Raw genomic sequence first — 7,314 nt, 5'->3', positions numbered from 1 at the left:
TTATGCATCTGGACCCTTGAGGTTTCCGAATTATTGCCAATGTAGCCCAAATTGCTAACTCTGTTAATTATTATCCGTTAAATTAGGGACAATATTGTCTTTTTACCTAGTTATTTAAAACAATATAAAAAACAATAAAAAAAACCTAAACATAATTGTTAGTATTATTACTTTATTATTATTTATAAAAAAAACTCCCTAAGTAAAAGCCGATCCATAAATCCACCGACCACCGGTACCTTCTCCGACAGCCACCACCACCTTCTCCAGCCATCAGCAACATCACGTCATCACCACCTTCTCCGGTCAACTTGGAATGCACCAAGTTAAAAAGAAACCAGTGATAAAATGGTTCATCTTCTTCATTCTAGTTGAACCCTAGAATCACCTTCCACACTTTCAATTTTAAAATTCGAGTACAAAAGTAACAGAGGATAGTCAAGATCATAGGGCTTTGAATCGGTAAATGGAAGCGAGCAAATCGACAGTAAACTTACTTCGAAATGATGCTGGACTCGATTTCCGAAGGGATTGGCCGGAAAGCTTTTGACGGCGGGCAAAATTGGATAACAGGGTAGTGTCGGTATTTACAGGTCTGAACACGATTCCGAGTTTCCCTTACTTCCGCTTGATTAATTGTAGCAATAATATACGTTTGAGGGTTCAAATCAGTTTCATATCATTCGGTTTCAGATTTTGAGTCAAAAGGTGTAGTTAGTTGATCGATATCCATCTTGATTCGAGAGTTTAAGACTTGCGGAGTTGCGAGACGATGGCCGGAGATGGTTCCGGAAAGACAAGGTCAAGGAGACACACATTTCATCTTTAATCACCTTAGGTTTGTTAATAATTTTATCTTAACCCCTTAACTATTGTAAACCATTAAAATGTTGCATATATAAAATAAAGTTAATAAGACAATGTTTGTAATATCCCAAATTTCGAAACAATAAAATAATACAATAATAAATGTCGATTGTTTGAAGATTGATAAACCGATGAACCGTTAATAAACGAAAAATCATAACTTACATATAAATGCTATATTTAATATCAAATAATAATTATAAGAACACAAGGGGTTAAAGTGTAAATGTTTAAATTAATTATGAAACAAAGTAGAGGGACCATTATTGCCATTTCGTGAAAACCAGTTTGAAGAACACATGATCTGCATCTCTTCACAGCCGACTTACGTAAGGCTATCTCAATTCTCAACAAACCATACGGCTATATCGGGATTTGATTTTGTTTCAAATTCGTTAATATAGATACATACGATAACAATTCCAACGAATGTTCATTGATTAAAAATCCAATAAATCTTAATCTTTCCCTGCCGTCAACACCACCACCGTAATCCCTACAACTCGCCGGAGAAACGCGGGCACCGCAGCCACCTCGAGTTCTCGCTGACGCCGCGGGTAGTCACACACCACCGTTCGCCTCCGCTCTCTGTGTTTCTGCATTAAGCCGCTGCCACCGGAACTCGCTAAGTCGACGCCACCCGGAAATTAGGAACAGCCGCCACTACTTGGTTCGTCGAAAAACGCGTTACCACCGCTGGCGGAAAGCACCGCTCTGTTAGCCGGAGTCTTAAGTTAGCCACCATCGTCGACACTTGCTGGAAATCAAAACCCGACATCGCCGTTATAGCCACAGTTGAAGGTAACCTTACATGCAGTTTGAATTTGATAATGAACCAAGATTTTGAAACATGTAAAAATTGATATTTATTTCTCTTTGTTTTTTTGGAAGGAAACTGGCATGATTTTCTATACATAAAATTAATTAAATGAATTCGATTATTTTCCAAGTAAAAGAAGTTTACAATGAATAATTTATATGTTTTCACAAATCTGGTTATTTATATCATGTTCATAAAGTAATATTTTCACCTTCACCTACCACCTTATATGCAGAGTACCTTAAAGTTATGAACCATATATTCCTTTTTGAGTTAACAACACTTGAACTATAGTTAATATTTTATTGACAGAATTACAAATTTTGTCCTTTAAAATAAGACGAATTACGGTTCGTGTCCTTTTCTAAGTTTCCTTGCAGGCGGTGTACTTTAAACTTTTTTTTCCTACAAGTTTTGTCCTTTACGCTAACTGGGTTAGAAAAAGTCAGTTAAGTATGACATGTGCCAGACATGTGATGGGCATAATTGTAATTTTAACAGGGGAATATATTATATATATTTTCTTTTCTTTCTCTCTTCTTTCTCTCTAAGCCACCACCATCACCATAAATTCCGGCCACCATAAATTCCGGCCACCTCGTTGCAGATTCCATTCAACCCACCACCACCACCTCCTCTCCATCTCACAAACCGCCACCACATTTTCCGTTCACAAACGCAAACGATCCCTATCACCCGAACCCGACCCATGCTTCCGTTCTCGTTGACGAAGAACGTGGCGGCCTGAACTAGTTTATAAACACTATACCTTGTTCTTGGTGCCGGAGTGATTGAGGTTAGTGGCTTGAAAAGGCAAAATATCATTAGCTTGCATCTGGTCGTCTCCTTCGCCACAACGACTAACCTCTCTTTCATCTTATGGCACCTCTTCAGATAACCTGTCGTTAATAATCGAAATCATTGAATGCGATGACCGATTGAATCCCCCCTTCAGAAGCAATTTTCTTCCATGTGCGTTAACATCTTTCAAAAAGAGCCATTCTCAGAATCTCTAGCATTATCTGAAGGACCAAAGTCGAAGTAAACAACAAAATTCAATCATAAAACCAACCAATTTCATCGATTGCAAAATTAATGAAACTCACCAGGACCGGAACCAGCATCTAGAGCGACTGTGCTGGTGATGGAAGACGACGACAACTGGAATCAATTGGGCAAACCACACCAGTTTGCCCTAATCGGATATACCAAAACAATCGAAATCAATTGATTAGTTCTTCATGGTGCAGAGATGATTTTAAATTAAAATTAAATTAATATATTATAATAAATCAAATCACCCAGCCCCTGCCACACCGTCACCCCTGAGCGTTTTTCCGGTGGGCTCTCCGGCTGCCGGAAAACGGCGCCGACTCGGAAGCTGAGATCGAGGCGGCGGACGTTGAAGCGGCGTTGAGGGAGGTTGGTGTGGTACTGGCGGTGGAGGCGGCTGTTGGAGGTTGGTGGTGGGAGGAGGCGGCGGGAGAGGAAGAGGAGAGAGCCAAAGGCTAGGGTTCCGGCAGCAATGAGGAGGAGGGAGGAGGAAGATGAGATGGCCGGAGTAGGAGGCATTAGGACATGATATTATTATTATTATTATTATTTACTGTTTTGTACGGCCGACGGTGGTGGCTGTTATGGTGGCCGGAATTTATGGCTTAGAGAGAAAGAAGAGAGAAAGAAAAGAAAATATATATAATATATTCCCCTGTTAAAATTACAATTATGCCCATCACATGTCTGGCACATGTCATACTTAACTGACTTTTTCTAACCCAGTTAGCGTAAAGGACAAAACTTGTAGGAAAAAAAAGTTTAAAGGACACCGCCTGCAAGGAAAGGACACGAACCGTAATTTGGCTTTTTTTAAAGGACAAAATTTGTAATTGGGTCTATTTTATTTGGAAATACGCAAACTGAATTAGTGGTAACTAGTAGCTTAAATCTGTTACTAAACTTTGATATAAATATATAATAGTCTAATATGTAAAAGTAACGGGATTATAGGTTCTTGTGGTTAGTTGCGGACGAGTTAGATTGCTTTTCTATTTGGCTTATCGATTAAGGTACGGTTTCCGTTTTTGTTACTCATAGTATTATATTTTGTTCCTTCGTAGTACGGATTCCGTGTTTCTCTTCTTTTAGCTTTATATTGTTTTCACCGTTCTCGTAGTGTACGGATTCTGTTTTTCTGTCACTCATAGTATTAATATATTTCGTAGTACGGTTTCTGTTTTTGTTACTCTTAGTATTAATTATAGTCCGTCACTTTGTAGTGCGGTTTCTATTTTCGTTTACTTATAGTATTGACTCTATTCCGTTACTTTGTAGTACGGATTTTTGTTACGCGTCAGTTATATTTTGAGTTCAGTTATTTTATATAATATATTTTAGTTATATGTTTTTAGTTTTAGTACTCTGTTACCCAAGCATTTTCTGACTTGTCGTTGGGGCTTCAACGGCAAGGCACTTGTCGTGAAGGTGCGTAATTAAAGTTCACGGCGTCTTTAACTAGTACTTGTAAAGTATTAGGGCCACTTAGGGGCGTATGGATCGATCCTAGTTCTGTTATGTTTCTGTTCTGTTTCTGACTTCTGATTTATGGGGAATGGAACAACGTGTGTACGCCACACGTGCCATCTCATTGGTGCATAGATTAGCTAACTATGTACCCCTCTGTTTCTGGCTCTGGGTGTTTCTGTTATAGTTCTGATATGTTTTTAATATGTCTATATATATGCATCTGATTATGTTCCGGTCGTGGATCGGATTTTTGGTAAGCGTCTGTTTCTGATTTGGTGTTGGTTTCAAGTTTGTATTCGAATCGGTTTTTTGGTGTCAACTTAGTTCAGTTTCAGTTTCAGTTCAGTATGTATATTTGTTTTATGTATGTCCGTCTTTACATGTACTATTGTTCTTTTCGTTACTGGGCAAATTTTTGGCTCAACCGTATTTTCTTGTTTTGTATTTCTTATTTTGTTTTCAGGTAATCCGGGACTCGGGGATATTAGTGATGAGAGAAAATAATGAAGTTCAAGCTTTTAAAAGTTAATTCATTTTGGTTTAATGATATGACATAGGTTGCATTGATTTTTGTTGTATTTTGGATTGTGGCGTTGATTTGATATCTGTAATAGTGACACGTCAGCCCGTTCCGGGTTGGGGTGTTACAATGTTGCCCCTAATTTAAACGGTTAAAATTAACGGAGTTAGCGATTTGGACTGTATTGGCAACGATTGGGAAACCTCAAGGGTCCGGATGCACAAAAAAAGTTTTTTGGACGAAAGTCGCAAAAATGATCAAACCTCAAGGACGATTTTGGCACTTTACTCTCTTTTATTATATGATGACCATATGAGAAGTCGAAAAATGATTATACGGGTTGTATGACTTTTTGATTGACATGTCATTAGCTGATGTGTTTGTGTACTGTATTATACATGATGTATATATGATAAAAAAAGGTTATACGAGTTGCATGATATGATAAAAAGTTATACGGATCGTGTGACTTTGTAATTTAAACACATTATACAAGTTGTATGATTTACCCCTCATAGACCTATAGGAATTTTGCCTCTACCATACATGATGATCATAGTTATAGGCACGTATGATCATTTATGTCATATCATACGGCCCGTATGACACTAGTATGTCTAGCTAGTATGACATTTTTAACTTGTGTCACAATTTGCTTGTTAAAAACTTATCAGATCCAAATCGAGTTGATGTTTTCAAGCTAAATTTCATATAAACTAAAAGTAATTTTATAATTTTTTTTAACATTGCGATCCCTTTCACAAATGCATCAACCACATTTTATATGTTCGTTATCATTGAAATTAATTTCAGTTATTTATAGTACAGTTTCTTTGAAACATTCTAGTTTCTTTCGAAACGTTGTGAACCAACGCTCGTAAGATTAAAACTTAAAAGGTTTTGCTATATGAAACAATGATCAAACACGAAGTTGGTTTTTGGCAAGAATCGTTGACTTTTTTTAGGTTAAATATAGTTCCATCAACTTTAAAGTTCGAATAATAAATGCTTAATTATTTCTTTCAATATACCATAAAATCTATAATTTTATTAATTTCAACTTAAGTAATTACACGAATGCATATATTCTTCGCATATACACGTGTGACATCCTACTTATTTCATAAGCTTCTCATGAAAAATTCCATTTTCTGGCCTTGTGCAAGTACCGGCCTCTTGTTAAATAAGCAAATAGACATGCCCAAACTCATCCTCGATTCCTCCCTTTTCAATCTTGGCTTCTTTGGTAGTTTCATATTATTTTAAACTTGTATAATTTGATATTGTTATTATCATTGGCATATGATTTAAGATTTCATTAAACATAAGCACACAAAATCATCAAGCTTTAAAGGACAAGCTCATCAAGACATAACTGGATACAAGTTGCAAGCTTGAGTTGGCCATGTTTACAAGAATCAGCCATGCCTGTACTTTTCTTAGACATGTTCGAGTTCATATGAACTCGACTTGTATGGTCATTGAACCTTTCTAGTTTTGATCTTAGAAGAGTTAACTGACTTACATACAAATGAGTTGTTGGAAAGGATATCTTAAAAACAATAAACCACTCAATTACTTGCAAGATCAAACTAGAGATCTTAAACCAAGTGTTTGCTTCATACTCTCCACCACTACCATTTTCATGGTTGGTGAAATTTATCTTCAATTTGCAAACCAAAAGATATTGTCATGGTCATGGTTATCAAAAGCGGCGGAGGCGCTCGTCTAGGCGCAATTTCAGAGAAAAGCGAATGTTTAGCGGCTAGTGTTGGTCGAGGAAAAAAGCGAACATTTTGGAGAAATTTGCTATTTTTTCTGATTTCTTTTGATTTATCAATAACTAATAAATAAGGATTCCCTGAAAAATAGTCAAATTTACGTAAATTAATAACTGATTACCTAAAAAAATGCATATTTACGTAATTTACCATTAACATCATCCATAATTCTTGTTTGTGTATCATATTTATTTTATTTATTCATGTTAAGATAGGTTTATTCTGTAACATCATACATATTTATTATGTATCACATTTTATTTACATATTTATTTTATCATAATTTTTATATAAATATTATTATTTTATAAGGTTTTAATTATTTTTTGTTCCTTATTTCTTTTGCATTTTCTGTTTCTTATCTCTTATCTAAGTTTAATATTCCGGTTAGCAAATGGCTTCTCAATCTCAGTTTGATGTTGGAACCTCACAATTCAACAGAAAAGATCTGGGATGGAAGTACAATTTTCTTATTAAGATGTTTAACTTTAGTTAAAAAAAAAATTAATGTGCGCTTTTTTTTTAAATCGGACGCTTTTTTTGCGCTTATCGCCTAGACGCTAGACGCATCTTCATCGCTTTAGAGCGCTTCTCGCATTTGATAACTATGGTCATGATCAATAAATAATACATACTTCCTCAATTTTCCCTCCTCCAAATGATTGTGTTCAGCTATTGAGAACTAATCAAAAGTGCTTAATATCCTTTATTTTCTAGATTACTGGAGATCATAAACATTCATTTGACTCAAAATTAAGCATTCAGCTTACACAACAGCATGGCCAACAACTCGAAAGCCACAA

This window comes from Bidens hawaiensis, unplaced genomic scaffold (assembly GCF_021521415.1).
Source record: "Bidens hawaiensis isolate Kalapana, Puna unplaced genomic scaffold, B.hawaiensis_p1.1 tig00016783_1, whole genome shotgun sequence".
Taxonomy (NCBI): Eukaryota; Viridiplantae; Streptophyta; class Magnoliopsida; order Asterales; family Asteraceae; genus Bidens; species Bidens hawaiensis.
Note: the sequence above shows the minus strand (reverse complement) of the source record.